This window comes from Mus musculus, chromosome 14, assembly GCF_000001635.26.
Source record: "Mus musculus strain C57BL/6J chromosome 14, GRCm38.p6 C57BL/6J".
Classification (NCBI taxonomy): Eukaryota; Metazoa; Chordata; class Mammalia; order Rodentia; family Muridae; genus Mus; species Mus musculus.
Window position 1 is genome coordinate 6972857 of NC_000080.6, and position 21731 is coordinate 6994587.

Genomic DNA, 21731 nt, shown 5'->3' on the forward strand with positions numbered 1-21731 from the left:
TTCCTTATATGCAATTTCAGTTCTTCTACTTTATTTATATTTGATATCTGATTTGTGATGTTGGAATTTTGGGTTGAAGTATTTCTAGCAGACCCTGCAGATAGATAAACACAAATGAATTTGCATACTTGATGGCCCAGGGGCAGGGGAGACCATTCTGAGTCCCAAGAAGACGACTGAGGAAGAGAAAATGTAAAGACAGGGTGAATCCATAAAAGAGCAGAAAAGCTATCTTCTAGCTGGTTTGCTAAGCTATGTTCCTCTTCCTAAACACCATTGTCAGACATATGCCACACTCCCTGTTACAGGCCCCCTTGCCCTGAAATCTATAAGCTGCCTCAAACATAAAGATATGGGGAACATTGTCAGGTCATATCAGATGTGATGCAGGGAAATCCTGGAGTTCATAGTGCTTAGCACTATCAAGACCTAATTAATCATGTGTCTTCAAATCCAAAGTGTCTGAGTCCTCACCACATGACATGACCAGGGGAGCATCCTTCTCTGTTCTTTTCATCAGAGATTCAAGTGACCTACAGTAATCTGGAAGGTGAAGTGCTTCAACTCCCTTCCATGAAAGGATGTACTGTTATTCTCATAGTGCCCATTCCCGGCATTCTTTGCCACTCAAAATGAAATTAAATAGCTCCCAGAAAAGTAGCTGCAGGTTTGTCAATTCCTGGCTCTGTTAAACTAATTATCAGAAATTTTTGACTCTTTGTCTGACATTGACAATGTCCAAGGCTTCAGTTTGTAAGACCTACTCCTGGAAGGCCCAGCTCAAGCCTACCTCTACCAGGAAGTTCCCCAACTCTGCCCAGGACTCACTGTGCCTTCTCCAGAATGATTTCCTTCTTCCTTTTTCATGAGAAAGGATTCCCTCTTCCTTCTCTGCTGGTCTGGTCTCTCCTTCATCGCCATTCTCTTTCTGAAATAGCCTGAGCAGCCTGGAAAACATTCCTGCTGGTGAACCCAGAGCAAACAGAAGGGATGAAACACAGGCAGTTGCTGTCACCACAACACAGGTGACAACACAGAGGATTCTAGTTCTATCCTAGATACAAGAGATTCTCCAAGGAAGGCATTACTGATGATGTCACTAGCAACTGCCATGATCTACCTGCTAACTAGTTCTGCCCAGCTTGGTCCTTTTCTGGGGTGCCTCTCCTGGAGCCTCTCATGGACCCGTGGGATCCCCTTTGGCAACCTCTCCTTCCAAAGCTGGAGAATTCTACTGCTTCATTAGATGTCATGTGCTTTTGAGGGAGAACGTTGGTTAGGACTCTGACATGCTTAAGAGATTTTGTTAATACCCAAATCTCTGGGGACTGTGGATGTAGTAGATGTTTCACAAAAATAAATATGCCATCTGAGACAATTCATGTGACATACACTCCAATTTCCCAGGGTTTTCCTGTCTCACAGAGGCAAATATCTTTTTTCTATATGTTTAATTTTATAAAACCTGGATAATATTTTCTAACTGTGCATTCCTTGATAGTGTGCATTTTTTCCATATATCTATGTATATATATATATATATATATATATATATATATATATATATATATCCATTGGTTTCACAAAATCTCTTGTTTACAATCCTATCTTTTACAAGGAAAACTCCCTTTCCTTTGAAATATAGGGGATCAACTCCAGGGCAAATATAAATTGTAAACTTGCTGTCCCATCTTCAAAACATTATCTTGCACATGGTCCTGTTCTCAAATACAACCAGACAATTTAAGTGGGCATCAGAGAGCAAAGGTCATCCCGGACTTTACATTACTACATTGTAGCCTCATTGCAATAACTTCTCCAATATCTGTCTTCCAGAATTGAGAAGTTGAGCAATAAGGATGTTGCTGGTTGTACCGTGATACTGTACTCACAGCAAACATAAGACTCAGGAGGTAGGGCAGGGAGTGCAATGGCCTGAGTTGAGATGAAACTTCAATTTTGATGTGTCTATAAGTTCAGGATGCTGTCCCTTGGCATTATCATCTCTGGCTTCTGTGTTCTTATGCTGGGCCTGCTGAATCTGTGCTATAATGCCCGCTAACCTCACAGATAAAGAGTGAAAAACTATGTATGTCTTCATTGGGAAACCATCTGAATTTCACTCCCTTCTTGAGCCAAACAATATCAATATGCAGAGCTCAAAAAACAAGGGGAGATAGGTGATAGCTTCAAAGTTGAGGTCTTTTTCTTCCAATTAGGGCGCATAATTTTTTCAATGTCATTTTTCCTTTTCTCTTTCACTGAGGATAGTTTGTGTGTTTGCTGGCCTAACAGGTCATGGATCCAACAACAAGGGGCTCACTCTATACAGGATCAATTTTACCAAGAAAAGGCTTGTTGCAGAATCATACCATGGAACCAACAAGGTCAACTACACTGTCTTAGGTCCAGCTGACCTGGTATAGGACAGAAGACCTGAGCTATCTGGGGAAAGGAAGCAGCATGCAGTGTCACACAGCTCTCTCTGATGCGATTGCTAGAACTAGAATAGGGATGTTTGTTTGTTTGTTTGTTTGTTTGTTTATTATTAATACATTAAAAAGTAGGGTAGAGTTGTTACATGGCTCTAATCCCAGCACTCAGAAGGTTTTTAAACAATTGTTTTTGTTAGTATTCATGTTGTTTCTATTGGTTTTGTTTTGAACTCTCCCAGCTATTTGCACTGGACCCAGAAAATTAAGCCCATGCTCTGTACAGTCCTATCATTCATGTTAATCAGTGATTTTATTCTTAGCAACCACTCCTCAGATGATATAATTTCTCATTTTCAAATAAGTAAAACAGTCATAAAGACATTTGTTAACTTGTATGTTCTCATGTAACCAATTCATCATTACTGTAGTGTGGCATTCCAATCTTTGGAATACCCAAGCTTCTATTTTTGAAATGACAGGCCTCTGTGGAAGACTCCATTAGCTGGCAGAGGGCCTGGAATGGCTGCCACCTGAAGGCCAAGGCTGTCCCTCCAGTGTCTCTGGAACCTGAGGCAGAGCTCAGCCAACAACACAGGAACACTTGGCCACAGCTGGTTCAGTACTGTATTTTGGATGAGCCCTGAGACCTGGATGAACAGAGGTCTCTAGAGTCCTGGTGAAGGTGAGCACAAACACTTAGACTTGAGGACAATAATGGATCTTTGGGATGCACGTCTTTCTTTTTTATTTATCTTGGCTATGTTCATAGTTTATGTCAATAAAAAAAGCACCCTACTTTACAACATCTAGTCTCTCTGTGTGTTAAAGTGATTGCCAGTGTATACACACTAGAATTACTAGAACAATACATTTTGTGCCATTTTGTTAAATAATTAAATATTTTTGTATTAATATCTTTTTACTTATTCACTTTACACTCTGCTTTTTGCCCCCTGACACACATGTTCTTTCCCCAATATTGCTGGCCGCTTCTTTTCTGAAGGAATATGGGGCAACTATCTCAGGTCATCCCTTCTCCTACCAAAGCTAAGTGACCCTGTCCTGGAGAAAGGTGCTGAGGGTGCTGGGAATGAATGATTTCTGCTTGGCTTTGTTCTTGCTCCACTTGGCTGGCTTTGAGCAGTTCTTGCAGAACTGTCCTTGAACTTGGTACTTCATCCTGATGGTCCATATGAAGCACTTGTTTTATTAATGTTCTTGAGAGTATTTTCCAACAAACCTACTCCCACTAGTATACTAACAATGACAAAGGAAATGAGATATGAGACATCTATTCCAGGAGTTTCCAATTGTTCTCAGACCAGCAGTAGAGAAGCCCACAAAGCTGGCAAAGGTAAGTGAGGTCACACAGGTACCTTAGAGCATACTGCTGTTTTCCTGCTGCTTTCCTAAAGAATGTTCTAGAGGATTATCACATCTAGACTCCCATAGATTCGTGTGCACTGGACACCAAAGGGCTCAACATACTTTGCTTTTGTCACTCAGCTTCCTCAAGTATAAAAAGTCCCCCAATTTAGAGGGATTTGAAGGTATAAATAAGTCCCAGTGGCTAGAGGTTCCTCAAAAAATTTGTAAGAACAGAGAACTGCTTGAGAATCAGAGAGACCAAATGCTTACCAAGAGCAAAATCATAGCTCAATAAATAAGAAAATCTGAGTAATAAACCATCAAGTGAAAACTGAAAGTTGCAGGCCATTCACCAGTAAGGTTGGTACATGGCCTTCAGGTAGATCTATGTGGGAATTTCTGAGGAACCTCCATATTGATTTCCATAGTTGTCATAGCAGTTTGCAGTCCTACCAGAAATGGAAGAATGTTCCTGTTTCTTTAAATTCTGACCATGTGTTTTCACAGAAGTTTTTGATCTTGGCATTCTTCACTAGAAAGTATACTGCTGGACACCAACCTCAGGGTCATTTTGGTTTTATTCCCTGAAGATTAAGGATGTTGCAGACTTCTTCAGTGCTCTCAGCCATTCAAGATTCATTGTGAATTTTTTGTGTAGTTCTATACCCCATTTTTAGATGGTGTTCTTAGCTCTTATGGTGGATAGCTACTTGAATTCTTTATATATTTTGGATATTAGCCGTGCATTGGATGTGGAGTTGGTAAACATTATTCCCGAATATGTAGCTTGCCAATTTGTCCTATTGGCTATGCCCTTTGTCTTATAGAATCTTTTCAGTTTCTTGTGGCCCATTTATAAATTTTGATGTTAGAAACTGAGCTATTGGAGTCCGTTTATGATATTTATCCCCATTCCCATGAGTTTGAGGCTCTTTCCTGCTTTCTCTTCCATTAGATTCAGTGGGGATTTGGCTGCACTGATGAATCTGCCTTTAGTTTTAGCTTCAATAGCTGCTTGGCTGGACTTTTTGGTCCTTGAGTTCATAAGCCTTCTGCTTTGGTGTGGAAATTCTGGAGTTGCTTGAGACCATTCTGATCATCACCCCTAAAAGAGAGAGAAGCCTTGCATATAATCAGGTTTATTCTGGCCAAAATGCAGAAGAGTATATTTCTCTTGTCCTATTTTGAAAGGACAGCTGACTATCTCTCTGATGCTTATTTTCTGGATGGAAAGACTTCCTATGCAATAGGTCTGCAGTGTCAAAGACATATAGGTTAAAATACTCATAGATGTTTTTTGTTTCACCAGTCAACCAAGGCATACTATGCTTTCTCTTCTCTCTTCTGTCTTCTCTCTCCTCTCTTCTTTCTCCTCTCTCCTCCCTCCTCCCTTCTCCCTTCTTCCCTTCTCCCTTCCCTTATTCTCATTCTCTCCCTCTCTCTCTCTCTCTCTTTCTCTCTCTCTCTCTCTCTCTCTCTCTCTCTCTCTCTCTCTCTCTCTCTCTCTCTCTCTCTTTCTTCCTCTATCTCCCTCTCTCCCTCTCTCCTGATGGAGCCTAAACTTTGATGGCCTGATTTCTCCTATTCAGAGAGAAAAACAAAAGATTCCTTGGAGAGTCATGTGGAGAAAAGGGATTTTCTGGGACTTCCTGCCATTCTCTCTGTGAGGGAGTGAAATTAAGTTAATCAGATACATTTGGATACATATTAGCTTTATTTAGCGTTATTCTGGCTACGTCTTGAGCCTAAAGGAGATACTTGCTAGCAGAGTAAGTTTCTTGGTTTTCTTTGTTGCTAGCTTTGGAATATAGTCCAGTGTTAGTGAATATAGGCATAATTTAAATTTTAGCCCAAAAAGTATTTGGGGAATTGGGTGTGGTGCTGCACACCTGTATTCACAACAACTAGGTGAGGAAAGAGGGCCCAGATTGGGGAGCCAGCATAAGCTACATATTGAGACTCTGGATCCAGAGACAGGAGAAGAAAAAATGGGGGCTGGGATGTAGATCTGGGACAGAGCATATGCCAGTGCAAGGCTTGCCCTAGCATCACTAAAGTAAATAAGTAAGGAGAATCAAAGTGTTTTGCTGTTGAGAATGAGCGATTGGAAGATATTTAGCAAAGCAGTCCTTAATCTTGGGTGGGAGTGGGTAGCAGATAGGTAGTTAGAATTCGAGCTCAGTTTAAAAATGTGGGAGTATTTACAAAATACCTTAAGTGGAGAGAGGCTTGACTATACTTCATTGCCTTAAATTGGTTTTTATTTTCAAATGGTTCTGTACCTGTTGGCATTAGCTGTTGGCAGTATACCAGTTAATAGTCCAGAATTAATGGACACTTAGAAAGAGAAGTGTTTCAAAGCAAAAAGGCCACAATACAAGCTAGAGGTTGTACAGTTCCCATTTCTGCTTGGATGGTGAGAGTCTTTGGCTATGTGGGCTAGGACCACAGAAGTTCCTGTAATCGACAGCACTGTTGCTCACGGAATGTTTTGCTATAGGCGTAACAACTAAGAAAATTGACCCAGGGCAAACGTTTTGAATGTTAAGTTCTGACTATGGAATACATAGTGATTGCTGAGTCAGTTCCATATTGCTGCCAGGGCAGCCTTCCAGTCTGTGCTGGTTCCATCTGTAGTCCTTTGGTTCTGGACTGATCAGGAACATGAGCCCTGCACCATGGCTTCTCAAGTACCCACTCATGGTTTTCAAGATATGACACATAACTCTTAAGTTCTATCACAATTGAAGGTAAAACCGTAGGACATGGGATTAGACACTTTAAGTGACTCATGATTCTGCTTTTGAGCAATTGATTAGTTCAAAATACCTGTAAGTAGTAATAGAGTGTTCATAAAGTTTTAATCAGCTTTGGCTTATGTCTCTTGTACTTTAGGAGTGATGGTATGGCACCTTATTAAGAAGAAAACTGACTGGGGGTTCAGCTTTACTCCTTTCTGTTTAACCCTGATGGTAGCATCTATACACTGTATGGCCAAGACTCTTTCTTGCTTTTGTTTGTTTGTTTGTTTGTTTGTTTGTTTGTTTGTTTGAAACAAGATCTTGCTATGTAGCCCTTGCGGGCCTGTTACAATGTAGCCCAGACTGGCTTCCAGCTCTTGGGAGCACTCATATCTTAAACTCCAACATGCAAGCTTTCAACAAGATTAGTGATATGTTCTACATGGAAGTTTCATTGTATAGCCCAGGCTAGCTTCACATTTCAGAGGCTTGCTGGCATCTGCCTCTGGAATTCTGCAACCAAAGGTGTGCACTACAATGGCTCACCAATGAAGATCTCAAAGTAACAGTAGTAAAAGGGAATTCATGAGCAGCAGGGGAGAAATTATTTGAAAATCTAAAACACTAAAGAAAGTCAAGGAACTTTTTATAAACCAAATAAGACAATATGCCATGTATTTGAAATGGTAGTAGCCATGTTGAGAAACAGAGTTTGATGCTGGAGACCTGCCATAAATGCCAAGTAGATTGGGCCTGAGGTGTACTAGGGGACTCCCTCAAAACAAAGAAACAAACTGAACAAAGAAAAGGCAAGTGCATGTCCCTTAGGTCAGAGAACCACTGTGAAAGCTTTTAAGTAGGAAAAGCAGTTAGTAGGTCAGATACTATTTTAAATTGGGGATTCCTTGAAAGTTTCTCAGAAGCAATGGGCTTCCACCAGGCTTTTCCCCTGAGCTGCCTTTAGTGGGAAATGAGGCAGCTTTCCTTTCTTTGCCTACACAGTATTTTCAGCCATCCTGGGTTTCCTCTACAGCTGCAGATGCTGTTGAGTTGCAGTCATTTACTTAGCAGGAACCAGCTTAGACTGGCTTTGCTTTTCAAAGTTACAGGCCTTAGGAGCTGGCTACTGAATTCTGTGTTGATCAGAGCGGGCTGCAAGGCTATGTTTTTATAAGTAACAGATACCTGAACTTTGAGGAATTAATTGCGGGGCTCCTGGATGTGAAGCTGTGCAATGTGTCTCTAAGCAATCAGCATCCTTTCAAAGAGTAAGAAATGGAACCCGTCTTCTTTCCCAAATAGGCATGGGCCTTAGACCACCTTTCACTTCAGTCACCCTTGACTGGATTCTGGGAAATGTTGCTATATAAAACTCGAAAGTTTAATGTGTAGGTTGAAATACAGGATAGCTGCCAAAGTGACCTTTCACTATATAGAGTGTGGGGAAGAGAACATTAGAATCATAATCACGTTTTGGTCCCAGCTTGTGCCCTCTGTCTTCTTTACATTAAAAGGAAAAGTCTGAACTGTGTCAGGCCTTTTACTAGGGGTCTTTGTCTTGACTTGTCTGTGAACAAATAGTCAGACTAAGACAAAGGTCAATAAAAGGGCATTGTTTTGTTTTTGGCCGTGTATAGGCTTTCTGTACCCTAGGCACTGATCTGGATCTCTGACCAAGGTCATTTAATGCTATTGTTTCTTAGAAAGTTCTCGGCATGTGTACTTGTAGGTACAGAAGTTCATACTATAGGGCCAGAAGGACGTTTGAAGTCCATTTTACCCCATGTTTTCCCTCGCTAAAGGGAATAACTGAAGCACAAGGGAGGCTGTCTCTGTGTTTGAGAAACATGGCAGCACTCTCTTGCTGAATGAGCTAAAGGGATTTCACGTTTTCAGTGTAGTTAAAATCTCTTAGAGCTGGCAGCGGATCATTGCTGGGCTTAAGGTTGCACCTGAAACCTGAAAGAATCAAAACCCCAAATCTTAGTTTCCAGGAATTTTCAAGGTCAAGGCTAAGTGACAAACTAAGGGAGGAACCTGAAGGGCTAAAAGAATTGATCTACTGAAGAGAACACCCCCCCCCCCCCGCCAAGTCGGTAAGGGACTTCACCATTGGAAAATCACTAACAGCACTGTGAAGTTTTCTAAGGTGGACAGTAGGAAGCCTGTCCTTTTCCTACCCTCTCCCTCAGCCCCTCTTCCCCCACCTGTGTAGGATTTTGAGGTCGAATGTGCATTGTGCACTGCTGCTGCAAGGTAGCTCTTCCCTGTGGCTGTGCTGAAGCAGCTGGCCAGGGAGGCCTGGGAGCTGAGGCTCCAGCCTGTGGATTCTCTTTCCTCAGACTTTAGTCTGGACCAGGAAGTGGTGTTCTCTCCTGTGGATGTGTGTATATATATTATTTACTTTATACTTTGTTCACGTAGTTCGGTGCATTCTTCCAGGCATTCTGGATGGGCGCTTTAGCCTAGACATTTGTTTCGGCATATTGTCATCTTGGGCTGCATGCATGTCCTCTCTTGTTTCTGAGTCCTCACCATACCCTTCCCAGCTTCCTGTTAGCCAAAGGGAATCACTCTTTCTGAACCAAAAGCTCTCAGAGCAGAGCTGAACCTCCCAGAAAATGCTCTTCTCTACCTAATGCGCCAGATGGGGGTGGGCCCGAAGCTAAACAGCACTGTAGAGGTGGCCTAAAGGACGGGAACCCCCAGTCAGAGGTGGGAGGTAAGGTCCTAGCAATGGTGCTGATTGAGATTCCGTAAGACCCAGTTCTTCTTCCGGGCAGAGGGAACTTTTACTTAGCTGGAATGGTACCTTGTGGTCCAAGTATGTGGAGGGATTCGGGGTTCAGAGAGCACCCCAGAACATAGGAGATAGCTCCATGTCCCCCTTTCCCTCAGGAGCCTTCTCCTCACTCCTGCTGCCTAGAACAAGGGGAGGAGGATCTCCACTGCCTGGCCTGCTGCATCATGCCCTGACTATCTCTACTCTCCATTCCCTCTGAGCCCTCCAGACCCTAGGAGGAGTGAGAGGGAGATCATTTGAGGCTTATCTCAACATCTGTCATCTCATTCTGGTGCTGGTCATATCCTGGGTCAGCAATACCAGAACATCCCAAGGCTGGGTGCCCAGGCGTGAAGTGCACAGAGGACCCAAGAGGTCTAGGCAGGGGAGGCTTGTGATCCAGGGTCCCGGGTCCAGGGTGCTGCGCAGAGGGGATCACGGAAGATGGTGCTATCTAGGGGCAGGGCTCAGACTTTTGGGCAGAGCCCAGCAGCTGACCACAGCCCCTGGGGCACTGCTCTATCCCTGCAGGAATCAGAGAGGATGCCTGGGCCTGCAGCTAACACCACCCTCAGGGCTTCGCAGGAGGAGCTGTCCCTGGGGCCAGTGTGGTTTGCCCCACTGCTGCAGGACCTGGAGAGGATTCATCCTACAGTGAATCAGAACAGAAGGGGCCCCAGAAGCTGATCCATAAAGTGTCCACCTCTGAACAGATGGGGACCAAGGTAAGGCTCGGCCGTGGACCTGTGAGAGGGCTGTGGGCAGAGGGAATGCTCTGGGAGATCCCTGGAAGTGGTATCCAGAAGAGTGGTGCAGGGGGGCCGGGGGGGGGCTGCCTGGATGGGGCGTGGCCTGGCGCAGAGGACTGGAAGGTGCTCTAGGGATTCCTGAGGTGGGTTGAAGAGATATCTACGGTGTGTTCTGGAACACTTGTCTAGCCATCATAGCAAGCATCTTGAAGCACGGTTAGAGCTTGGTGGCGAGATGCCACCTAGGAAACTTAAAGGGAGTTTGGTTGTTCACCCATGAGCTGCATGCTATGGAAGCCCTGCTGGAAGCTGTATTCTGCCAGCCACTGTGCTTTCCCACCCACATCAAGCTGAGCAGCTTGAGTCTCTCAGTCAGTTTCCCTGATGTGCTGTGCCCACAGGCTGCCCAGGCTTCTGTGTTGCAGGTTCTCTCAAAGTGTAGGGCTCAGACATCCATGGTGGTTCATCACAAATTAATTTCTTTAGGGTATTTCAGGGTGTGGTAGTGCTTTTGTGGCATTTTTGTGCTGATTAGTCTCAAAGTTGAGCTTTCCTTTAATAATGAAGGCAGAGGCTACTGGATGTTAAGGGACTTAGATATTTTAACATTCTTCTTAGTTTAAAGTCTTCAACACCTAGACTGTCGTTAGTGGAGGAGTTAAAGCAAGATTTTGAGGAGGGAAATGATTAAATTAGTGGATGCTCCCTCTAGTAACAGATTTGCAAAAGCAATTCATCCACACTCATTTCATGACAATTAGCTGCCTAAGGCTTATGGGAGTCTTACATGGAAACAGTTTGGATTAGTGTTTGTTTGAGCATGTGCTGGCATCTAAAATTCAGTAGATGTATACATGACAATGACTTCAGTTACCAGAATCAAAGGTTGTTTCAGCCATGTTTACTCAGACATCTTGGAACTACTGTTTAATGGAGACGGATTTGAAGTTCATAGCATTTGTAATTTTTCTGAATTTCGATTTTTTGAAAACTAAAGCTAACCATACTTTTAACTTGTGAAAAAATATTCAAAACAAAACAAAACAAAACAAAATAAACAAACCAAAAAACCCAAAACCCTGGCCGGACAGTGGTGGCACAAGCCTTTAATCCCAGCACTCCTGAGGCAGAGGCAGGCAGATTTCTGAGTTCAAGACTGGTCTAAAAAGGTTGTTCCAAGACAGCCAGGACTATGCAGAGAAACCCCGTGTCATAAAAAACAAAACAAAACAAAACAAAATGAACAAACAAACCTGAAAAAGTGAGTTAAAGAGAAAAATGGCAGGTTTCAAAAATGGCACATCATATACTTATATGCAATGGTCAAAATTCCATGCCTATTAATATCAATATCTGCTAGTAAGATTCATGCCATTTGAAAAAAAATTAGGGATGGCATAAATTGAACTGAGGAAGTAAGATTGAACAAAAAATTTGATAGAGGGCACTATTAAGTTGTTGGCTTAATGAACATGAAAGATTGTAATGTTTAATTTTTGGATAAAGCATGTTTATGACGGCTACAATAAATCTAAGAAAATGTTTTTGTTTGTTTGTTTTTGTTTTGTTGTTGTTGTGGTTTTTCGAGACAGCGTTTCTCTGTATAGCCCTGGCTGTCCAGGAACTCACTTTGTAGACCAGGCTCTCCTCAAACTCAGAAATCTGCCTGCCTCTGACTCCTGAGTGCTGTGATTAAAGGTGTTTGGGTTTGTTGTTGTTTTGTTTTGTTTTGTTTTGTTTTGTTTTTTGGACTTTCTGACAAACATTTGCCACGATTATGGCTAATTATCAAGTTTTGGAATACTGCTTCTGATATTCATATCAGAATATCAGGAAATCTGCATTTTATACTGGCTCATATGTCAGTATTTATAAAAAAATGGTTTTGTTCAAACATCTGAAGTCACAGTAATAAGTTGCTAAGACTAATGGGCCTCTGCCTCATGGCTGTAACTTGTGCTGTGGTGCCCATCACTGTGGTACTCCAGGCTGTAACTTGTGCTGTTGTGCCCATCATGGTGGCTCTTAGCTCACATACTGCTCCTGAGGGGAGAAGGTGAGGTCTGTGGAGGAGGTAATTTAAGTAGAGCTACTAAAGGTAACAGTGGGTTCCTAGTTTTTGGGAATTATCCAGGTAAGAAGAGAAGCACCCTTAGGAGAATGAAGATATTTCCTCATCTTCTCCCTAGGAGTATAAGGCGAGAGAGGCTTGAATAGAGGCACAGGCCCCAGATTTGGCTAAGGCTTAGTTGGTTTTGAGGCCACACTAACAGTGTTTTCTCAGCCATCCTGAAGATACATCAAGACCCTCTAAGTATGATGGGTTAGGATTACTAATAGTGTGTTTAGTTCTGCATTCACACACTTATACATACTACATGCTTACATATAGATGTGTAAATGTGCTCCTGATCGAGTTGTGTAGTTAGGTGTATGGCCCACAGGTGAGTGTGTTGTTCATAGAACTTGAAAATATTTGAGGGGAGGAGCAAGGATTCGAACTGTAAGGTGCTTGCTGTGTAAGTGGAGGAACTGAGGCGCATCCCCAATACTCATGTGTCTTTGTTGCCTTTTTGTTGCTGTGATAAAAATACCTTGACCAGGAGAGCTTATAGAAGATTGTTTTGGGGCTTTTACTTCCAGAAGCATAAGAGGTCATCCTGGTGGGGAGGCATGGCTGCATGAGGCAGGCATAGCAGTAGAAGCAGGAAGCTGCAGCATGATGCACTGAAGGCATGGAACAGAGAGAGCCAACTGAGAGCAGTGTGAAGCTTTAAATTCCCAGACCCTGCCCCCCCAGTGAGGTACTTTCTCCAGAAAGAAACTCCTAATTCCTTCCCAAATAATTCCACTGACTGAGGACCAAGTGTTTACATTCCATAGACTAGGGGCATGCTTGTGTGGAGTGGGAGTAGGGAGGGGTCAGGGATGGGGGCAGTCATTCTTATTCAGACCCCTCTACCACATTTGATAAAAGAAAGGTGCTGGGGAGGCATTCACAGGAGGATGCCCATGAGTTGTTGGCCAAGCCAATCAGAGATTCAGGTTTAAGGATCAACCTTGTCCAAAAATTAAAGAGCAAAGTGACTAAAGAAGACAGCTGCAGGTCAGAGTGATGCCCGCCTTTAATCCCAGCACTTGGGAGGCAGAGGCAGGTGGATTTCTGAGTTTGAGGCCAGCCTGGTCTACAAAGTAAGTTCCAGGAAAGCCAGGGCTACACAGAGAAATCCTGTCTCAGAAGAAGCAGAAGCAGAAGAAGAAGAAGAAGAAGAAGAAGAAGAAGAAGAAGAAGAAGAAGAAGAAGAAGAAGAAGAAGAAGAAGTGGAGGAAGAGGAGGAGGAGGAGGAGGAGGAAGAAGAGGAGGAGGAGGAAGAGGAGGAGGAGGAAGAAGAAGAAGAAGAGGAAGAATAAGAAGAAGACAGCTGACCTTGACCTCATCGAATATGTGCTTGTGACGTGCACGCGCATGCCCACACACACACAAATATCTTTCCATGAATGACTGCATAGTTATGAAATACTTGCAATGTGAATATTATCAATAGAACAAGCCCACTCACTTTAGTTCCCATTGAAGATCCCCGGGGTCATGCCCCTGTTTGGCAGGCAGTGAACAGTGCAGAACAGTTTGGGCTGGGGAGGCAGCTCACTGGTAGACTGCTTTGCTAGCATGCATGAAGCTCTGGATTTAGTTCCCAGTATTGCATAGAAACAAGGTGCAGTGTCACTCACCTGGAATTCTAATGCTCAGGGCATAGAGGCAGGGGATCAGTGCTGCAAGGCTCTCCTCATTTACAAAGGGAGTCCCAGGCCAGTCTGGGCTACATCAAACTCTGTCTCAAAACCAAACTAACAAAAGGCCAGAGTTTAAGAAATTAACCTTGTTTGAAATACTTTTTGTAAATATTTCATGATACACTAAAGTATTTGCATACTAAAATGGACATTGCTTTACTTGAGACATTTGAAAAGTGTCTAGGCATTTTCTTAATTGAAAACATTGTACAAGCTGGCAATGGGTATTTTAATTATACTGCTCAGAAGGCTGAGGCAAGAGGATGGTAAATTTGACTATAGCCTGGCCTATCTTGTAAGGCCCTATCTCAAAACAACAATAAGACATGTATGTAGTCAGACATACTGTCTTAGTTAGGGTTTCATTTCTATGAAGAGACACCTTGACCAAGGCAACAGAGGGAGAGCATTTAATTGGGGCTGGCTTACAGGTTCAGAGGTTCAGTCCAATATCATCAAGGCAGGAGCATGGCAGTGTCCAGGCAGGCATGGTATAGGAATAGTTGAGAATTCCACATCTTGTTCCAAAGTCAAGCAGGAGAAGACTAGCATCCAGGCAGCTAGGAGGAGAGTCTACAAGCCCACCCCCACACTGTCACACTTCTTCCAATAAGGCCATGCCTTCTTTAACAAGGCCACACCTCCTAATAGTGCCACTCCCTGGGCCAAGCATATTCAAACCCACACATACTAACAATACAAGAGGCTACGGGAAAGGATTCTAGCCATGAGAGAAATCCCATCTTCCACTGATCTCTGGTTTCCTCTCAGAGGCAATCATAAGTGATGTTTTCTTGGGGTGCTTCCAGAAAATCTCTATGCAGTTACAATTTTTATATATTATTTTGTACAACTTACATGTAAGAATATATATATATATATACATAAATACACACGCATATATATATATATATATATATATATATATATATATGTGAATTTATACATTTTTTAAGATAACCAAATAACATGGTATATACCTGTAGTCCCAGCACCAGGGAAACTGATGCAGGAGGATTGCCTAAAGATCAAGGCTAACTTGGGTGACATAGTGAGACCCTCTCTCAAAAAATAGACATTTAGAAAATATCACTGTCTATTTTTATATTCGTAGATATTTATACACACAAACAATGTGTATATATTCTGTTTAAAAACTGATAGTAGGACTATTCCCTAATGGCCTTCTGTATATTTACTTCCTTCTTTTTAGTGATAGTAGGCCATTCAGATGAGCTGTGCTAAATTGCTTTCAGCAGTTCAAAGTTGACAAAGTGTAGACAGTTTCATTTGGTTGAAATAACACGGTACGAGATCATTTAATTAATCAGTTTAGTGGGAGGAAATTGGTGGTTTTAGGACAGTACACTAATCTCAACATTTTTTGGGGTGGGGTAGTGTATACGACAACTTTTAATGTAAAGAATAGGATGTGTGTGTGTGTGTGTGTGTGTGTGTGTGTGTGTGTGTGTGTGTGTGTGTGAGGGGGGGGGAGGGAGAGAGACAGACACAGAGGACGGTGAGGGAGGGAGGGAGAGAGAGAGACAGAAACAGAGAAACAGAGAGAGAGAGAGAGAGAGAGAGACAGAGACAGAGAAACACAGAGACAGACAGACAGACAGACAGGCAGGCAGACAGACAGACAAACAGACAGACAGAGAAAAAGAAGTGTGCTGGCACTGCCCCAGCTCAGGGCTAAGACTGTGCTTTGAAGGGCATGTAGTTTGACAGTGATCTCCTGTATCTTAGTGCCCTCCTCACCTCCATCTTTTTGATGTCTTTGGTCCATTTTGTTCATCTTCCTATTGACTAGGTACATTTTTTTCCTCTTCACTCATTCTCTGTTTTTCACTTGTATCTTTTCTCCTGTCAGCTGAGTAGGACTTCAGGTAGTTACATTTAGGTTGCTGTGTGATAAGCAAGATAATTTTGTGTCCAACTTAATTTCCGAAAGGTAAAAAAAAAAAAAAATCTGCAGGCTTGAAAGAGATGTTGGCTTGAAAAAGGCAACTGGGAGCAGTAAGGTTTCCATTCTTGATTTGCCTCTTTACCCTTCTGTATGTTCCCTGTGAGGTGGAGTCCCCTTTAGACTAGGTGCTGTAGGTATTTCATATGCATTTCGTAGATATCAATGGTCTGAAAGGACATTGCTATAAACTCTGAATGTGAATAAGTCTGTGTGCGCCTTTTGTTGGCCTGTGAGTACAGTAATCTTTCATTATGCCTCAATGGCTGGAGATTGTTGCTCTACTTTCAAGCTGGCATGGTTAATGGTCGGTCATACGGTGGTACACTCGGATGAGAACTGTCTCCATGACTTTCAGCCATTGAATTATCTCAGCCTGCCTGGCAGTGGTGATGCATGCCTTTAATCCCAGCACTTGAGAGGCAGAGGCAGGCAGATTTCTGAGTTCGAGGCCAGCCTGGTCTACAGAGTGAGCTCCAGGACAGCCAGGGCTACATAGAGAATCCCTGTCTCAGAAAAAAACCAAAATACCAAAAAAAAAAAAAAAACCAAACTAACAAAGCCCCAAAAAACAACAAAAAAAGAATTATCTCAGCCAAGGTCAGAAAGCTTTGTGTGTCAAAAATGTCTCCTGAGTAAGTAATGGATTTCTTATTTTGTTTGACATTCATGTATATTCATTGTTAATTCTGAATGGCTTTAAATTGTTCTCTAAATTTGGCAAAAGTGTGCTAAACACAGAACACAGTCAGCTGATGAGTACCTTGCTTTTAATTAATCATGAAAGTAGCTTTACAGTGAGGCAATTTGGACTTCTGTTTTTCTTTGCTTTATGAGATATAGTTTAGGCAATTAAAACACTATTATCTGATATGCTTGTGCACGAATTTAATCCCACCACTTGGGAGGCAGAGGCAGGTGGATCTCTCTGAGGTTGTAGCCATCCTGCTTTATGTTGTAAGTTCCCCGGACATCCAGGGTTGCACTGACAGACCTTGTCTAAATAAAACAGAACAAAATAAAAAACCCACCACCCCCAAAACTAATAAACGGACAAACAAACAAAGCAACATTCTACCACCGTGTATTATTATTAATTTTTTAATCATGATTTCTCCAGGGAGGAGACAATAGGGCATTTGGTCACTGACTTTCAAATTGTAAATCATTTTGTCTTGGGAGGTCATGGGAGTTTCTACCTAGTGTTTTAAACAGAAACAATAAACCACAAGGTATCGTTAAGAATCTTCAGCCTCTGTTCTGTGTGGAAATATTGGAATCTAGGTCCAAATAAGATGAGAAGGGAGAAGTAAGACCAAAGGTTTCCAGACAAGTTGGAGGCAAAGAGGAACATCTGCAATCATCTGGGGCAGAACTCTGCCTACTTTCCTAAAGATCAAGTGCCAAAGATGACTACCTTTGGGGCTATTAGGATTCCCTCAGAATGGCTCATCTCTGAGAATGATGGTCCAGGGAAAAAGGTAGAAGAGGGATGGAGTGATGTTTGTCAGAGGGTGCAAAATTTCTGTCAGACTGATTAAGTAAGGTCTGGAGTATAGAACAAGTTGATTTTGACATAAACTATGTACAAAGCAAAGATAAATAAAAAAGAAAGACTTGCATCCCAAAGGTCCATCATTCTCCTTGAGTCTAAGTGTTTGTGCTCACCTTTACCAGAACTCTGGAGACCTGTGTTCATCCAGGTCTCAGGGCTCATCCAAAACACAGACCTGAACCAGCTGTGGCCAAGTGTTCCTGTGTTGTTGGCTGACCTCTGCCTCAAGCTTCAGAGACACTGGAGGGGCAGCCTTGGCCTTCAAGCGCCAGACATTCCAGGTCCTCTGCCAGCTAATGGAGTCTTCCACAGAGTCCTGTCATCTCCAAAATAGAAGCTTGGGTATTCCAAAGATTGGGATGCCACTGTACAGTCATGATGAGTTGGTTACGTGAGACCATACAAGTTAACTAATGTCTGTATGACTGTTTTCTTATTTGAAAGTGAGTAATGAGATCATCTGAGGAGTGATTGCTAAGAATAAAATCACTGATTAACATGAATGATAGGACTGTACAGAGCATGGGCTTAATTTTCTTGGTCCAGTGCAAATAGCTGGGAGAGTTCAAAACAAAACCAATAGAAACAACAGAAATACAAACAACAATAATTTAAAAAAAAAAAAAAACTTCTGAGTGCTGGAATCACAGGCATGTACCAAGTCTGGCTAATTTTTGTGTGATTTTATAATAAACAAACACACAAACAAACAAACAAACCAAAAACATCCCTATTCAAGTTCTAGCAGTTGCCTCAGAGAGAGCTGTGTGACACTGCATGCTGCTTCCTTTCCCCAGATAGCTCAGGGGATCTTTTCCATCTTCTATGATCTTCTGCAATTTCTTTCTTCAGAGACTTGAAGTTCTCTTTTTTTCCTTTTTTTTTATTAGTGATTTTCTTCATTTACATTTCCAATGCTTTCGCAAAAGTCCCCCATATCCTCCTCCCACCACTCCCCTATTCACCCACTCCCACTTCTTGGCCCTGGTGTTCCCCTGTACTGAGGCACATAAAGTTTGGAAGAACAAGGGTCCTCTTCTTCCACTGATGGCCAAGTAGGCCATCTTCAGATACATACTCAGACTGAGACAGGAGCTCCGGCGGGGGGGGGGGGGGGGGGCGGGGCGAGTGGGGGGGAGGGTACTGGTTAGTTCATATTTTTGTTCCACCTATAGGGTTGCAGATCCCTTTAGCTCCTTGGGTACTTTCTCTAGCTCCTCCATTGGCGGCCATGTGATCCATCCAATAGCTGACTGTGAGCATCCACTTCTATGGCAGTTTCTAGATGATACATCCTTTCTTCTCAACTCCAAATTTTGTCTCTGTAACTCTTTCCTGGGTGTTTTGTTCCCAATTATAAGAAGGGGCAAAGTGTCCACACATTGGTCTTAGTTCTTCTTGAGTTTCTTGTGTTTTGCAATTGTATCTCATATCTTGGGTATTCTAAGTTTCTGGGATAATATCCACTTACCAGTGAGTACATATCATGTGAATTCTTTTGTGATTGGGTTACCTCACTCAGTATGATGCCCTCCAGGTCCATCCATTTGGCTAGGAATTTCATAAATTCATTCTTTTTAATAGCTGAGTAGTACTCCATTGTGTAAATGTACCACATTTTCTGTATCCATTCCTCTGTTGAGGGGCATCTGGGTTATTTCCAGCTTCTGGCTATAATAAATAAGGCTGCTATGAACATAGTGGAGCATGTGTACTTCTTACCAGTTGGAACATCTTCTGGATATATGCCCAGGAGTGGTATTCTGGGATGCTCCAGTAGTCCTATGTCCAATTTTCTGAGGAAATGCCAGACTGATTTCCAGAGTGGTTGTACAAGCTTGCAATCCCACCAACAACGGAGAAATGTTCCTCTTTCTCCACATCCTTGCCAGCATCTGCTGTCACCAGAATTTTTGATCTTAGCCATTCTGACTGGTGTGAAGTAGAATCTCAGGGTTGTTTTGATTTGCATTTCCCTGATGATTAAGGATGCTGAACAATTTTCAAGTGCTTCTCTGCCATTCGGTATTCCTCAGGTGACAATTCTTTGTTTAGCTCTGAGCCCCATTTTTAATGGGGTTATTGGATTTTCTGAAGTCCACCTTCTTGTGTTCTTTATACATATTGGTTATTAGTCCCCTATCCGATTTGGGATAGGTAAAGATCCTTTCCCAACCTATTGGTGGCCTTTTTGTCTTATTGACGGTGTCTTTTGCTTTACAGAAGCTTTGCAGGTTCATGAGGTCCCATTTGTCTATTCTCAATCTTACAGCACAAGCCATTGCTGTTCTATTCAGGAACTTTCCCCCTGTGCCCATATCTTCTATGCTTTTCCCCCTTTCTCCTCTATAAGTTTCATGGTCTCTGGTTTTATGTGGAATTCATTGATCCACTTAGATTTGACCTTAGTACAAAGAGATAGGAATGGATCAATTCCCATTCTTCTACATGTTAACCACCAGTAGTGCCAACACCATTTTTTGAAAATGCTGTCTTTTCTCCACTGGATGGTTCTAGCTCCCTTGTCAAGGATCAAATGACCATAGGTGTGTGGGTTCATTTCTGTGTATTCAATTCTATTCCATTGGTCTATTTGTCTATCGTTATACCAAGACCATGCAATTTTTGATCACAATGCTCTGTAGTACAGCTTTAGGTCAGGATAACAACAACAATTTTTAAAAAACCTTCTGAGGGCTGGAATTACAAGCTTGTACCAAATCTGATCAACTTTTGTATGTATTTCCACCAGAGGTTCATTTATCCTGGAGAACAGTTTTTGCTATCCTAGGTTTTTTGTAATTCCAGATGAATTTGCAGATTGCCCTTTCTAATTCATTGAAGAATTGAGTTGGAATTTTGATGAAGATTGCATTGAATCTGTAGATTGCATTTGACAAGATAGCCATTTTTACTATATTGATCCTGCCAATCCATGAGCATAGAAGATCTTTCCATCTTCTGAGATCTTCTTTAATTTCTTTCTTCAGAGACTTGAAGTTCTTATCATACAGATCTTTTACTTCCTTAGTTAGAGTCACACCAAGGTATTTTCTATTGGATTTTACTCTTGTGAACAGTGTTGTTTCCGTAAGTTCTTTCTCAGCCCATTTCAAAAGACCAAGTCAGAATCAGTGTCAATCTCTTACTCCCTGCAGATCAGGATGTTAGTTAGCTCTTAGCTGTTGATCTAGCACTAGGCCTGCCTGTCTGCGGCCATACTTCCAACCATGATGACCTTGGACTCTATGAAACTCTAAGCAAGCCCTCAGTTAAAAGCTTCATTGTATCTTACCTTGTTTATAGTATTTCATCACAATAATAGAACAGTGACTACCACAGGCAGGAAAGAGTTTCTCTCAGCTTACAGTTATAGACCATCATGAACTGAAGTCAGTGCAGGACGCCATGGTGGAGCCCTGCTTACAGGCTTGCTCCTCATGGTTTGTTCAGCCTGCTTCCTTACACCACAGGACCACCTGCCAAGGCAACCCACTTCTTGCAGTGGGCTTAGCCCTACCACATCAACCCTTAATCAAGAAAATGCCCCATAGACTTGCCTACAGTCCAATATGAGACAATTATCTCAAACACCTCATGAGGAAGCTACCTCTTTGTTATATTTCTTTTCAGGAACTTCCATGTTGTTTTGCCTGTGGCTCCACCAATTTACATTCTTGCCTAGAGTGCACACAGATATCCTTTGTGAGGCAGTGGACTGTGTCACCAGAGGACCATGACAACCGGTGACATTGCATAGAGTTTTCTATTGTGATGGGGTATCTAACTAGGCTCTAAGTGATTAGCCAATGAGCTTTCCTCCAATTCTGTGAAAGATATTCAATCTCTGGTTCACCCAGAGTAAGACTTGTGCATTTTCATCTACCCTGAATAAAACAGTTTAGACAAGCAAGGATTGTCTTCTTCATCAAGGACCTGAAGGGTGTGGGGGACAGTGGGCTGTGGGGGGATGGGGATGGCAGGGGGTAAGGCTTAGACACACAGAGCTGTGGTTAAGTCTCCTGTAGAGGACCCCTCTTCTAGCCCCTCCATAGTCCTGGCACTCACCTGGAGCTAAGCTGAATTTCCCACACTGGGTTCATATAGGGCTACTGGCTCCTGTTCCCAACTACTTGAAGTTCCCAGTGGTATCTGCATACACAAGAGGATTGGGACCACCATTTTCAACTCATCATGGTTCCCAGGAGCATCTGGGTGCATAGGACTCCCCCTCCCCCCAACCCTGCTGTTTTCAGCCAGACAAACACAGGCTGGGCCCCCTATCTGTGACTGTGTTTCAGCCTTCCCTGAGCAATGTGGCTCAGCACCCCAGGGGCTAG

The 21731-nt window shown here is 42.6% G+C and overlaps 1 long non-coding RNA gene across 1 annotated transcript in view; it reads left to right on the forward strand.

Moving 5' to 3' along the window:
• Gm32041 overlaps positions 1-21304 on the forward strand; it is a 145646-nt gene extending 124342 nt beyond the window's left edge. Inside the window, exons 2-3 of the long non-coding RNA XR_874179.1 lie at positions 9858-10051; positions 21025-21304. This is a non-coding gene — a long non-coding RNA (predicted gene, 32041). The remainder of the gene's footprint in view (positions 1-9857; positions 10052-21024) is intronic.
• The last annotated feature ends 427 nt before the right edge of the window (positions 21305-21731 follow it).